The sequence below is a fragment of the Mytilus trossulus genome, chromosome 4 (genome assembly GCF_036588685.1).
Source record: "Mytilus trossulus isolate FHL-02 chromosome 4, PNRI_Mtr1.1.1.hap1, whole genome shotgun sequence".
NCBI lineage: Eukaryota > Metazoa > Mollusca > Bivalvia > Mytilida > Mytilidae > Mytilus > Mytilus trossulus.
In genome coordinates, this window is record NC_086376.1 from 70,778,083 (window position 1) to 70,794,774 (window position 16,692).

Genomic DNA, 16,692 nt, shown 5'->3' on the forward strand with positions numbered 1-16,692 from the left:
GGATGGGTATGGCAGTAGACAAGTCTCTTTAAAGTGGGTTTGTGCCCTGAAAAAAAGTTTTATAACTTAAGTTTAATTGAAACTTGTGCAACACATATACCTAAATAACTATATAACATAGAAGAGAGCATCATTCGTGTCAATGTTTTGTTTCTGTTTACATTGTCATTGATATTTTTTCAGAAAGCCTGAGGCATAGCTCATGAATTCCTGTCATTAGACATTACATCCTAAATTAACATAATTACTGCTAGAATGATTATCAGTATGATATACGTACACTATCATTGTACAGCCCAAGTCTTCAGTATATATAATTGTTGCATTCATTCACTCCTGTGTTCAGTCGTTCAAAAATTTCTAAACATCAACAAATGAACTTTAATAACAACAAGAAAACACTAGAAAAGATACGTACATACAACCCGTGTTTAAGTGTATTTGAAAGAGAAATAAATCTGGTTAAACGATGTAAAAAGGAGAAATATATCTGGTTAAACGATGTATAAAGGAGGAAAAATTGTAGATATTGCATTACGATGCGTTCTACCTAATAGCACGTGGATATGTTTACATATTTAGACTTGACCCAGTATGACCCGTACCTTGTAGGTAACCGCCGTCGTTTAAACACTTGACTACAGTCGTGTATAAGCTAGACAATAAAAAGCTTAAGCCTGTACTATTTGTGTGAAGTAAATGTGTTTGTTCAGTACATTTAAATTGTTTTACCTGATAGCAAGAACGTATATCTATCCGTTTCCTTCTCAATTCACTTTGTCAAATTCTTCGAGCTTCTTCAACACATACGTATTACTGCGCCCGGAATGAAAAAAATACGAGAAATCCTCGTAAAATAATGCTATTTTCAATTTTGTGGAATCCATTTTGTTATATTAATTATACAAAGATAAAAAAAAAGTTACGATTAATTATGAATTTGCATATCATTATACGGAACGTTTATGGACTATTTTTTAAGTCGGTCATTTTGGCGGTAAATCATGTACACATACACACGTAGATTGGCTGGTACCCGATTGTAATGTTACACATCAAATATATCAAATAGCTAATACCCGGAACGTAGTACCGGGAACCAGGATAATACGTAGATAACATACATAACTAATACCGAAATTGAAAACGCTTTACGGTTTCTCGTTCATAAACCGAATTCCGCTTTGAATTATAGAAGATGCAATATTAATCATGTTCAGTCGACTTTTCATTGTTATATCAACGGCTGAACTAATTAAAGAATCTTTAGATGTCAGATAACACTTGAAATTGACCCGACCTCTTTCCACACGGAATATACAAATAATGATAGTTTGTAGTCAGGTTGACTGCTTATAATGCAAAATACACACTTATAACAAGTTCTATAAAACGAACAATACACACTGATCGTTTCTCTAGTCCCCAATGTAAATGAAAGAAACAAAAACCATATCATACCATAAAAAGAAGAGGAGAAATTCGAACATTTCCGGATCTATTTCTGGCCAAAAGACCCCCAGCATGGATTGCGTATGAAAAGATGAACCTCATGACTTAAAAGTCAGGCCTTAAAGCACTGCCTTTAAAAATCATTGATAATATCTATGCACCTGTACCGAAAAATTGTGTCAAAGCATGCAGAATAATATCTTAAAGAAAAAATTTGGACTCTCCTGGCACAGACCAGTAACTCTGCATGGAAGATGGTTTTTTTGCAGGGATATATGAATGCCTACTCATATCCAATCTTTAAGAAAAATCGAATTTTACAAAAGACTGTCCACCATGTACTTGCACTGCACTATTATTACAAAAGTAGAATAGAAAGATATACAATGAAAATTATATATGTAACTGTTATATAGAGATTAATACATGGCCTTTTCCATATCAGCCTGGGTATCATCCCGAGACCCCCATATCAGCCCGAGACGGAGTCGAGGTGCTGATATGGGTCGAGGGATGATACCCAGGCTGATATGGAAAAGGCCATGTATTAATCGCTTTATCATATACTTCAGACAATAGTTTTATGTAAGGCAAATAAACTAATGCAATAACTAAAACAGTCAAACACTTTATAAAGAAAATTAAAATTATGAATCAAATATACTATAGTTGTCCAACAGCATCATTAACTCCTTATATATTTATGGTAACATTTCCTATAGAGGCATTTTGAAACATTGAAAATTTGGAAGAGTTTTACGATCATTACTACTCCATGTTTGTTGTACTATAAAATGATTCATAATTGTCAATGGCATTTGTTAGCAAGTATTTAACTATCCCCACAAAAGTTCCCGTAAATTTTGACGTCGTCATAAAAAATATCTGACGTCACAATGGAAAAGTAAACAACCGATACCGGAAACACCGGAAGTAACTTGCACGAGAGGCACTGATATGGGTTTTTTGCACGAGAGGCACTTGATATGGGTTATCAGCCCGGGTGGGAAGATATGGCTTGTGCACTTCAGCCCATTACACATATGCAAAAGCTATCATATTAATGCTAAGTATATGATAAATGAATTTATCATATATTTAGTACAAAATACAGCTATTTTGTATATCTAATAAAGGTTCTTTTTTCCAGTCTGTATCACCTACCCTGTATCGCATACCCCGTATCGCATGGCTAAACCCGTATCGCATACCCCGTATCGCATGGTAAAACCCGTATCGCATACCTTTTTTTTTTTTTTTTTTTTTTTTTTTAACTAAAGTCAGTTTTTTAGTGGTTTTTTTTATTAAGAATTTTTTTTCTAAAAATAGTTATTTTTTTGGAATGACGTCATTGTTTGGTATGTAACGTCACGTACATCAAGTTTTCATATTGTATGTGACGTCACGAACATCAAGTTTTTACAACATATTTTTTTGCACATAAAAAATACAAAACACTTAAATATATACAATAATAAACAAAATATTTTCAAAACAACAGATCGTAAGGTAACTTCGTAAGGTGCTTCGTATAAATAATTGAGAAGTTATTTTAAAGCTTTGAAACAAGACAAAAGCAGAACTGCAGGTAACCCAGTGCTATGGATCAGAAAACAGTTCATATACTATAATACTCTTCTGTTGAAATATATGATAAAGCGTATAATACATGGCAAAATCCGTATCACATGCCGTATCACCCTCGACCAATATCATCCCTCGGGCCTAAAGGCCCTCGGGCTAATATTGATGTCTCGGGATGATACCACATATGATACGGATTTTGCCATGTATTATTCTCTATATAATATATAACAACAACCCAGTACTGTACACTGATTTGTATCACTACAATATAACAGTTATTATAGTGAGGTTGAATTTGAAAAAATAAATAAATACATGTAACTCTTATCAAATTGATTGTTTCCGCACTGATTTTCAAACTTGTCTGAATTATTTCTGATAAAATCCTTTGATTTAAATTTCTTAAATATCTGGCAAGATTTGAACACATGTCATGAGTATGCTTATAATGCAATTTTCTATAAAATTTCATATTTAAGGGACATATAAAAACAAAATGTTTGATATGTGCTGATTTTCAAACTCGTCCCACACAAGACTGATATCAACCTGTGATATAAATTTCATAGCAATCCTATATGAAATGTAGGCTATGCAAATTTTCCATATATTTCCAAGGGACATAACTCCTTCAAAAATAGATGATTAAAACTGATTGACTGACCTTATCAAGGCTTTTTTGATTTAAACTTTGATAAAAAAATTACAAAATCTGAAAAAGAATTTTCATGAGAGATCAATTACAATACAGGATGTCTGTCTGTCCAATCATCAGGTATTTCTATGTCGCCAGTAACATAATAGGAGAGAGGGGTGTAGAACCTTTATCAGGACTTCGGGATCCAGGAATTCTTTGTTTGAATTTCAGGATATCAGGATTTTTTTAAACTTCTTTACAATCCAGACCTTGGGATCCCATGTTTTTAAGCGGGATTTCAGAATCAGGACCCCCTTCTACCCCCTCACATGAGGCAAACATCTTTTTCCTCTACCTCTTCATTTACTTCTTACAAAATTTTGAACGATAAATTCTGTTGCCATCCAATATCATCTGAATCAATATAAGATATGTAAACTCATTTTTCATTATAATCCTTCAATCGTAAACAAATCATGTACAGAATCACAACCTTAGGATAGAAGAGTCATTGATGATGGAGAAATATTCATTAAATGATTTTTTTATTTATTTTTTTTAAGATTCATTTCTGTGATTAGAAAACAAAATAATGAAATTAAAGATTTTCATTTAGATGTAATACATCTGAGACTTCTACTCCATTAGAATCAGGAAATTAGGTCTTCCTAATTAATTTGTGTACCGAGCACTTACATGTATCTCTCCTGTGATTAATACAAACTATTTACTCACCTTATAATCTTATTTATATCATCTTCCTCTGAGGCAAACACTGGATCACTGATGGTGTAGCTAGTATTCGAACTCTGTACAACTGTTGCTACAATAATAATTCAATCCTTAAAAATCTTTCTGTAAATCATTGACAGGATACAGGAATTTCAGCTTTGCAGGTATTAAGCCACCTGTATGTCTTAGCTGAAATAAAGTAATTAAGTGCCCCTAAACATTGATTAGAATTGATAATGATTATAGCAAGTTGATGACATTACCTTCTCAATAACCAATATTTTTATCAATATCCCAGACACTGATTATGGTGAAGTTAACTACTGTGAGATTAATCACATTTTAATACTTGTTTTCCCAATACACAATTCATTTTCAGTGAATTATAGGACAACAACACTCTTAAGGTGGTATGGGAGTCTAAAATAAAAATGATAGAATTTGTTCATACTTTGCCAAAATGTAGTATCTATTGATACATGTTGAAAAATATTATAAAAATGATAGGTCACCGTGCATTTTTTCAAGCTACGGGTCGTGACAAAATGACACATTTTGTATGGATTATACAGGAAAAAACACCATTTTGTGAATAGAAACTAAACGAAATGATAGAATTGTAAGATAAATTAGGAAAATATAGCTTTCAAACAATGCTTTGATAATATCAAAAGAAAAGATAGGGTCACCGAGCGTTTTTTCCGGCTAAAATACAAAGTAGGAAAATTCCATGAACAATCCAACAGAAAAAGCACTATTTTAGAGTTACCTCCCCTTAAAATTACAATTTCAAAATATTTAAAAACAACCAAAAGTAATATACACTTGTACATATATTTATATTTATAAGTTATATTCTTATAAATTGGATCTTTTAAATGTAAAAACACATGAAAAATCTGCAAACTTGCATCAAATTTTGCTAATTTGATAGAAAATATGGACCTTAGATTCTCTGTTTTTTACAATCCAAGATGGCGAAAGACACCCATACCACCTTAATGATTGGGAAGGTTAAAATTCCAAGTTATTGTTTCCAATGTATATATATATTTCTTTTTTTTTTTTGGGGAGGGGGGGGGGGGAGGGGGATTCAATCATTTTCATATCAACACAACATGATATATATATATACATGAGAGACAATAACTTGGAATTTTAACCTTCACAATAAGAGTTTTGTTATCCTATTATTCACTGAAAATGATTCGTCAAGCTGCTTACTCTGGTTCTGAATGCAACAGTTTAACCTTTCCGACTCTAAAATATCTTTCTTATACACAACAACATCTATAAAGGACAGAGGCATTATCAACAGACGTCTACTGTAAACCTATAGGTACACATACCTCTCTACCCAAAGCTGTCACCCCAAACACTGTACAAAACATATCAACAGACGTCTACTGTAAACCTATAGGTACACATACCTCTCTACCCACAGCTGTCACCCCAAACACTGTACAAAACGTATCCCGTACAGTCAAGCTCTCAGAGTAAAGGGGATTTGCTCCTCTGAGGAGGCTGTTACTAAACGGTCACAGGAACTTTGCATATTTTTAACCAAATGAGGTTATAACAAGAAATGAGATATATATAAGGGGTTTGCAAGTGCTTACAATAACAGCCGCAATGACCTATAACAAAACAAACAGAAGAGGCGCAGCAAAATAGTTCTGTTTGCTTTAACATATAATCCCACCTTTACTAACCTTTCACGTTTCATCTGTGCCAATTGGCAGATTAATGCCATGCACCTAAAATTATCATGAAAGATCTTTCCCAAACCTCCTGTGTTAGCTTTTTGGAGACCAGCAAGTCTGAAAGACTTATTCGTGAGAGCTTATGTCTCCTCTAATAAAAAAAAAACCAACAGAAAACAAAAACAATGAAGAAAAAACAAACATTGTCAGATGAACAACAGAAAAAAAAGCACTTATTTGAAGAGGATCTGGCAGAAGATGCCTGCAGAGGTACAACAAAGGTATGACTAACAGAAGGATGCAATGAAAGCATTAGTCCCTGAATCAGACATGCCAAGACTGTGTTATCATATGTTGAGTATATTATTATTGATACCGTGTACCGGTATATGATAAAATAATTATATCAAAGAGAAGTGGTATGATTGCCCATGAGACATCTATCCACCAAAATACCAAAGGATGTGGATGGGATCAACTACAGGTCACCTTACAGCCTTCAACAATAAGCATATTATTCATTTTGGTACACTGTAAATTCATAATTTGAGTAGTGATTTTCCTTCATAAAATTTTTGTAATCGTGTAACTTCAGATTTCACATTTTCCCAATAGTCAAGGAAATTCAAAAATAAATGAATGCATTAATTTCTAAATTTACAGTATCTAGATCATCAAAACTATTTCTGGCCATGAAATTGTGACGTCTGAAGGTAAGTTGTAATAAGTGCTATGTAAGCAGTTATGTATTATTCATATATAATGTCTGAATGTTCATCATTAGGAAGTTTTCATTTCTACTAAATATTCGAATTAATTAGCAATGAATATAGATTCTTGCTAAAAATAAGGCAAATGATTGATTTGTTATTGTAATATTCTGTCCCACAGAGAATTATAAATATTTAAAAAAACAAAAAAAACAACAGAAAATTAAAAAAAACTTATAATGCTTGATTGCTCAATTATATCTTTCCCTTTGGGTTTAAGACGGGCTTGGAGTCTATATTCTCATCATTGCTTCTACATTTAATTAGCTTAAAATGAGAAAGCTTGGTAAAACTTCTTCCTATAGAGTTAGAAAAGCTTAGAAAAACAGAAGAAATATGATCTTCAATTAAAATCAGTGAAGCATGTCTTTTATCAATCAAAACAGTAGAGTTTGTCTCAATTTCTGACAGTAGTTTCAAATCCCTCTAGCCTTGATTGGGATTTCGTAATACAAAAATTAAAAACATAAAAAACTGTCAATACATTAATCTTGCCAAGTTTTGTACAACTAATCCAGAAGTTGCATTGAAAAAATAATAATGACCTTCCATACATGTATGGTTCAACTGGAATCCATTCATCATGATTACAAAGGCTAATAATGTATACCATCATATCAATTGCTAGTACTTTTATATTCTTTATCAAAATTTGTTCTTGTATCAAATGTTCCAAAAATGAAGCAATACATAAAAAGTACGACCAAAATTACCAAAAAAAAGTGTAACAAACTACAACAACAACTAACAATAAACCACTCTTTCAACAGACAAATAACAACATCAAACAACAACTTATCACTTATCCAACAAACAACAACAGCCAACAACAGACAAATATCAACCGCAACAACAAACAACCAACAACTTATCCTTCCTCAAAAAGTAAATAACAACTAACCACAACAACAAACAACCAACAACTTATCCTTCCTCAAAAAGTAAATAACAACTTACCACAACAACAACCATAAACTGATCAATCGTCAAGAAAATAACAACAACAACCAACAACTGATCACTCATTAAACAAACAGCAACAGCCAACAAAATCTGATCACAACAGACAAATATCAACCACAACAACAAACAACTAATCCTTCCTCCAATAGACAAATAACTACTAACCACAACAACAACCAACAAACAACTAATTCTTCCTCCAATAGACAAATAACAACTAACCACAACAACCAACAACTGATCACTCCACTAACAAACAAATAACAACAAACCACAACACCAACCAACAACTGATCATACATCCAACAAACAGCAACAGCCATCATAAACTTATCACAACAGACAAATATCAACCACAACAAACAATCAACAACTCATCCTCCCTCAAAAAGTAAACACCAAATAACCACAACAACAACCTACAACTGATCACTCCTCCAACACACAATCAACAACAACCAACTGATCACTCCTCCAACAGACAAATCACAAACACAACAAATGATCACTCCTGAAGCAACCTTTTTCTATAAATATGGCACATCATACCATTTAATTCAAATTCAAAATAATTTATCCTCTGAAGTTGGTCTTGTTAGTCATGGTTTACTTCAACTTTATCAACTTATCTCTACATTATTGAGTACAAATTTGTATTATCAACTCAGGGTACACATCAATTTTACATGTTCCTGGACTTTACCACAAACATCAATCCATGCAGATGACATAAGGAAATATATTAAGATTACTTTTTTGTAAATGAAATGATAACTGTAGTGAAAAAACAAAGTTTTTTCCTTCAATGGAGATGAACTGAAAATACATGTTATAAACGTACATATTCAACTTGATATACATGAACCCTGTCTGACATGTAGACCTTACACAGACCCATTGAAAATTGAATCTACCCATTATAGTTATCCTATTTCTCATGTTAAGTGAGATACTTACATGACAAAAAACAATACAGATTTTAAGAAGTCGCTGAAAATATAAAATGAGGTTAAGTATAATGGACATTTGACAGACAGAAAAATCTTAATATGAATCATCTATATTCAAGACATAAAGCATCTGAGTCTACCACCTTATAAAATATAATGCTGTAAAATTTATATGTCAAATAGAATACACCAAGCATCGCAATGTCTCATAATCTGCTTCTTTCATTGGTGGATGGTGAAGAAACAAATTTCCTATTTTTATTCTACTAGTATATTAAACTTTTTGTCCTGATAACAGTTGAGAAATTGCTTACTGAACATTTAACATCAACCCTTCTGTTCTTGAAGCAAATGTTTTTAACAATCCCACATTATACAATAAAAAGTAAAACTAACATTCATTGTATAACTCTGACTTAACCATTGTTTTTTTATATAAAATAAGTGTACTTACCGGTATCTGAAGTTCAACATGTCAACACTAAATAGTACTTCAAATCTACAATCCAACAAATACTTTTTACAACAAGCAAAATAAGTTTTTTTTCACATTTTCAATATAATTCTAAATGATAACTTACTCATATAATGTAATTCTCCTTCTGCTTTCAATATAATATTACAAACATTTAAAATTAATTTACTATAGGGAATACGCAAAGCTGGAGCTTGCATAAAAGAATACTATTGACAATTTATGAAATTGGAGTCACTTAAGAATTTAAAATTAATATGCATAGAGAAATCTTTTGAAAAAAATCCATTTTTTCATGAACTATTGTATTCACTTATTTAAATACTATTTGGTGACTATATCTGCATTCAACGATGTGAAATCATTAAGTGATGGGAAAATAATTTTAAATCAAAAACCTTGACATGTTTGTAAACCTTTAAATGTTTATAGTTTGAATAATTTGAACTGCTTATTAGGAAAATTGTTTTTTTCTAATAAACTTAGGATTTGCCAATATTTCATACAGAATAATAATCATTGCATAAAACATTTCTGGTCTGTATGTAATTCATACATAAACAACCATGACATGTTCAAGTGTATGATATATACTCCTTCCCATCAATGACAAAATAACCCTTGGGTCTGAAAGGAAATTAATGTCCATCAACCTAAACAACAAGTCAGCTCTCACAAACATTCTTAATGTCTTGAAAAACATGTCAATCATACATTACAATTCAATACAAATAGGTTTTCAAAAGATCTAAAATTCAGTTGCCCACCGGGTACATAAACTTAGTGGCAATTTTTATGGGTCTAAAGTGGGAAAACATTTACTGTTTATTTTTGGTGATGAAGAAATTGTAAACTCTGCTGACAATTTTTATATTCATATATCTATGTTTTTACAAAAAATTTTATGATCATGACATTTGACCTAATGACCCCAAAATTGTTAGACCTCTTTCTATTAGGCAACAGTAAAAATACTAATTGCCTAGGCGAAAAACCATAATGCTTGACCCAATTTCACTCTACAATAACACTGCTGTGACCTTGACCTATTGACCTAAAAATCAATATTTAACTCCAATGCAGCATTATTAAACCAAGTTCGGTAAAAGTTGAAAGAATTGTTGATTAATTTTCTGGAATCAGATGCGTTTAAATTTCAGTTTATAACATAAAATGCAGGTTATAAAGTGTATGTTTAGTTACCTAATATGTTTATGTTGCTCAGGATCAGTGAAACTCATCAAGTGTTTTTATTGACTATTTTTTTACTATTTTTTTATCTTTTAGGTCTGGCCTGGGTTCTTACAAATGTATTACTGGCTGGTAATTTCCTAATCATTCTATTTTGTTCCCTTGTAAAGACTTAAGGCTGAGTTATTTTTATATCTTTCAAAGGGTAAAAGCTGGGTTGTAATTTCGAAATTGAGAATCTAATATTACCTCATAACTATGTGGAATGTTTAGTTGGTAACTTCTAGTGATGACATCTTCAAAACAATTCTACAATTGACAATGATCATATTAATAAATAATTGGAACAGATTGATTTTTTACGCTTCTATATATTGAATTTCAATATTAGTAATTTATCAGGAAATAAAATGATTTAAGTATACCCTGATATACCTCTACAGTGATAAATTTTGAAATAAGGTGGTAAACAGAACAAAAATTATTGCATTAAATTTTGTTCATCCACAGTTACAATTAAGAAGGCCACTTGGAACAATGGATACCACTCACGTTTAAGTCAAATTCTAAAATTTCTAATAAAAAAGGGCTTTTTCTCCTCATACTTATACTTCAATAATTTTTCTCCTCTATAATATCATGCAAGTATCAAGGTAAAATGCTTGCTATACAATGTGTGTAGTGTCAAACAAGGATTGTAGCTGGTCTCTTAGGAATCTGGAGTTGGTTCATTCATGACAGCAAAACTAGAGGTTCTATAATTGATAGTCTACATGTATAGCTCACTTATCATGCTTATCATGTTTGCATGAAATATGATACAATATTTTATGTAGTGAGAATGTTTGTCAAATGGAAAATGTATGGATCAAATATTTTGTCTAGTTCATGATTAATTGAGGAATAAAAGTTTTATCTATCTATCTCTATAATTTTGAAGATTGGCATAAATGATGGTTGAAATAAACGTATTTACACTTTTGGTATTTAGCTGTATTTTGCCTCCGAATGACCTAACATCACCTCCGAATAACCTTTTGACGTCAAGCAACAATCACTCTTTAATTGTGACGTCATATGTTTTGAATTATGAAGTCAAAGTTTACGGGAACCTGTGTGATGTTATGTAATGGCGGACAAATTTGCATACAAGTGTAAATACGTCTATTGTAAAGAAGCAACAACCTGTGCAAGAGTATTGGTGATTTGAATCAATTTAAAAATTGTGTTTAAGTTTCATTGCATTTGGTCAAGGCAAACTAAAAGTTAGAAAATGGAAACCAAAAAATCAGCATAATTTCATTTGTAAAGGGGCATAACTCTAGAACTGTAAAAATGACACAATCAAAATTCCAAGTTGATCTGTGTTATGTGATAATAAGCTGAAGCAGTGTGCATGATGTGTATAAGTTTCATAACATTTGGTTTAGGCAAACTAAAGTTAAAGAATGGAAACGAAATCAAAAAAAATCAGCAATTTTCCTTTTGTAAAGGGGCATAACTTTATATTCATATTATAGGTTAAAAATACTTGTATATGTTAATCATCATTTTTACCTGTATAAGAATGATATTTTGTGGATCGAATCAGTCAATCAAATAGTTTACCTTTGTTTCCCTTTCAATGTTGATATTCGTTTCCTTTATATAACTCATCACGCACAGTTCGTGCATTACAAAAAATGTAGCTATTTCTAGCTTAGGGGATACATTGAAGTTAACATGAATATGGATCTAATGAGGTTGAATAATTCACTTGCAAGAGAATAATTCATCATCAATTATTTCTTTGCTTTTTTGACAAATTCAAACCATACTGCCCACTAAAAGCGAATTGTTATTTCACTTTTATTAATGATAGAACCAAAAAAAATATCATATTTTAGATTTTTATATATCTCGTAGCTAGTGCCCCTTTACAGGGCAATAACTTCAAACAAAATTAGAAGATGATTTCAATTTTTTTTTAAAAGTGTCCATAATTTCCATCAAAAGTTCCATTTTAAATTCAATAGTGTAATAAGACCTATAATAATACAAAGAACTGAAGTAGTCATAAACAATAATCCATGGATCTTCTTTGTCTACAGTTGTAGGTTATATAATTATAGAATACAGATCAAGGTTATATCTCATTAGAAAAAAATCCTTCATTGTTAGTGAAAATACATGCACTGATGCAGTATAACTATTCTGTTACACAAATATAGATTTGGTCCAAATGAAAAATCTAACAATCATTCCTACTATCATGACTATAATAGAAGATTGAAAAACAAAAAGCCTTTTTAAAGGTAATAAAAAAATGTTACTTTGTATGAAATGATTATCATCTTGAATCTAATATTGCAGCAAAATAGACAACTTTCGAGTTCGATGCATTTCCTTCAAAAACTCTGGTTTTAGTGAACGCCATTTGTGCATTAAGGGGCGTCGTCACTTTCATCTTAATGTTGAGCGAGTGGTTGGAAAACTATAATTCTATATTGTACGAATTATTTGGCAAATTGAATTCTCAAAATTAACAATCAACACTGCTGTCAATAGGGAATTGTCAGTAAGTACCTACAGAGCAACCATTATTTCTAGTTTATCCTGCACAATGACAATCACTAAGACGCCTGATGAACGTAAATAGTGCAGGGATACAGGCGACCCCCTCTATCTGGTAAATGACGTCATAAAGGTGTGCATAATTGACGAGTTTTAGAGATGAGGGATGAACTCGAAAGTGGTCTATTCAACTGTCATACATATTGTAGCTGATGCAAGACAATTCCAAGAGGATAACAAAAACAAATACAATGTTTGAATTGGGTTTGGAAACTGTCTGAAATCTTAAATAAAATAAATTGTCTGGTTTATATCAGGTGCTACAGAATGGAAATAACTATCCCAGCAGACAAATCATCATGTGAAGAAACCATAGTTACTATTGATAAAAACTTAATAAAACCATACAGGACACATAGTTTTAGTCACTGTACCCTTCATAACAAAATAACCTTATTTACATGTATATGCCAATGAATTACAAATAATAAATCATTTCATTGCTATTCAGGAAATTGTCAGATATACTTATATAAATTCATTGTGGTGAACAACAGAATATAGACCTACAGAATACAGAAAGCCTATAATAAAGACAAATCATTTGCTTCAGGAAGAATAATTGATTGTTGTTTGCTTAATGTCCAATTTGCTTTAGGAAACAGACTAATAACAAAATGTTTACTTACTGTATATTATAAATAAATTACTTCAACTTTAAATACTTTATGAAACAAAACAAATTCCGACAGTCTATAAATTATTTTGATAAAATAAAATGCATGTGATTTATTAATAATCAGAGAGGGAAAACTACACTTTTCAAAGTTTTAGGTTAACAAAAATTACTAGTTTACAGAACTTTTCCTAAGGGCGCTGACTGACATAAAGGGGGGAGCACTTCAGTCATGCTTAATGATTCCCTAAATAATCAACCCCCCTCCCCCCTGGATACGCCTACGGTATACATTTTGTAAATAGGATAAATAGTATGAGAATCAACACTAGTGAAGTCTTTAAGATAAACATGATAATTTCTTATCTTTATGCAATGAAATTAATGGTAATCAAAGTAAAGATGTACATTTTTTATTCTGCAATTGCCAACTCTCCATTTTTATTCTTTTAGTTTTTAGGAAAACTTACTTGAAAATATCACTGATTAGAAAAGTTAAATCATGAAATTTGTTTAATAAGAAAATTAGAAAAATGTAGACTAGTACTGTTTATTGTGACAAGGGAAGTAACTCTTGTTTATTTTCACCAAAAAATCAGTATGCAAGAACTTTTTAATACTTACCGTGCATTTTTACTTAAGATACCTTTTTTTCATTTTTTGCATAACATGAACATGATGTACATGTAAGTGTAAAACTTTAAAATGATAACAAAATAAGACAAAAATAAGACATACATGTACATGTACATGATGTATGGTATATACATATAATTTTTTTTATTAAACCCTGGCTAAGACATTGTAAGAGTACTTGCGTTAGGTGTCACCGTCTGACAACTACAAAATCATTGTGATTTAAAAGAAAGTATACCCATTGAAAATGCAGCAAAATAATAAATTGAATCTAAACAATTTAAAAAAAATTCCAAAGAAAACGAGGCTGGTGTGTTTACTGATTATTGTGAATTTTTGTTCCCTCAGAATTGCCGGTAAGTCAAGTTCTCCTATTAGACAGGCCTGTCATTATAGTGATATATTATCCCTTCTTTTTACAGGCATGTATAAGTATTTATGAAAATGATTCAGCTTTGTTGCAATTTATGTTCAAATGAAGAACTGATTTTGACACTGATAAAAATGAACCATTAAATGATTAGCAATGTTGTTGGTGAAAATATTTTTGGTTAACAAAACATAGCAGGACCTATTGAATCAGATGTTAAATATCCATGGATAACATAAGTACATGTGAAAGTGCTCGCAAAATATCTAATTATAGTTAAAACTTATTCAAAAGTCTATAGTTGGAAATTAAAGTTTGATAAATCATAGTAAGAACTACAGGTTCAAATGTACATGTATTTTAACAATCCATTGTTATGATTGTTGGAAAAACTGTTTGAGATATTATAAGGACAAATACTTTTTCCTCCCATTAGTTTATACCCTATGATTGATTCATGTCATTCTTAAACCACAGTGGAGCTACTTTGAGTACTATTCATCATGGTATCTGGCTGTGACTTTTCGGACTTCAATTTAGCATTGATTTGTATTGAGGTACTTCCTACATGATTTTGTTGAAAACTATTGGAATTTTTCGGCTTTTTTTTTTCTCCAATTAAGCTACTTCATTTTGCGTCTATAGCTTCATGTATGTGCTTCTTATTAACACTTTACAGTCATGTCAATGAGACATTAACTTTCCACCAAAATTCAAATGAAGTGGATGTACCATACTAGTTATAGGAGGAAGTACACTAATAATAAAACGTTTTGCACCAGATATACTGCAGCCTTTAATAAGATTAAGATGGTAAAAGACAAAATAAAAATATGTGTGTTTCTGTTACCTCATGATCATTGCCAATACTGCCTTAAATAATGAGAACAACCCATATTCATGATATTATAGTTTATCTATTATGATAATGTGGGTGATTTTCTTATTTTAGTACACTTGTACATGATGTAAGTCCCAAGACAAGTGCCTGTAATTCAGGTGTTGACCTTTGTTGCTACAAATGTCATGAATGTACATGTGAACTACATGTACCTATTGGTGTATTAGTTTTTGTTCATTATTTTGTACATAAATTAGGCCTTTAGTTTTTTTCATTTTTTATTTCAGGGACTTCAACAGGATGGGCTTTGCTCATTGTCAAAGGCTGAAGGAAGACCTATAGTTGTTAATTTCTGTGTCATTTGCTCTCTTGTGGAGAGCTGAGTGACTCATCAATTGACAATCAATTTACCACATCTTCTTATATTTCTACATTTATATATATTTAATAAGAGTAACAAGAAGGAACTCCCATATTTATAAAGCAAATTATGCAATTAAACATTTCAGAACATCAATCTGACTTCACCCTTGGTTTATACACCTTATCGTTATTTGTCCGCCATTACTGGATATCACACAGGTTGCCGTAAAATTTTGACGTCATAAAACAAAAAATGACGCCACAATGGAAAAGTGATTGTTGTTGACGTCAAAAGTTCAAGCGGCCAGGGGGTCAGCCGTAGGAAGGCGTCCCAGAAAAAAAAAAAAATAGCCTTGCCAGACGTCATAATTATTTGGACTAGTACAATGTATGCATAAAATAACAAATTTATGTGACTTCTTGTATGTCAAATCTATGCAGAATATAATTACCACCCCCATTTCTCAACCCTATGACCCCCAAATAATGCCTACCTGCCTATCATATTTTTGAAACTGATGTTTTATGAAACACACATATTATTGTTTTTTTATCAATGATTTATAACAGAAAAAAAATGAGCTGAAATATTAAACTAAGAACTTTAATTCAAACTATACTGTTATAGGCAACTCAATGATGAGAAATATGAAATCAATACCCAAGTGCCTGTGATAAATTCAGTAACAACTCTCAACTCTTGAAATAAATGTTGACTCTTCGAACACCTGCCTCTTCATCATAATTTCGGTTGCTGATGAAGCTTCCATTCTACACTTTCGGGACTTTAGTC

At 31.4% G+C, this 16,692-nt stretch overlaps 1 protein-coding gene across 2 annotated transcripts in view; it reads right to left on the bottom strand.

Annotated features, from left to right (window-relative positions):
- LOC134715862 (sodium/potassium/calcium exchanger 1-like) overlaps positions 1-16,692 on the bottom strand; it is an 82,112-nt gene extending 65,420 nt beyond the window's left edge. Inside the window, exons 1-4 of one of the 2 annotated variants that reach the window (XM_063578376.1) lie at positions 16,561-16,692; positions 10,710-10,769; positions 9,249-9,293; positions 4,412-4,499 (exon numbers count right to left, since the gene is read on the bottom strand). The gene's annotated coding sequence lies outside the window, so the exon portion shown is untranslated. Of the gene's footprint in view, positions 1-4,411; positions 4,500-9,248; positions 9,294-9,375; positions 9,394-10,709; positions 10,770-16,560 lie in introns of those variants that run through there. The other variant, XM_063578377.1, reaches the window with a different exon arrangement.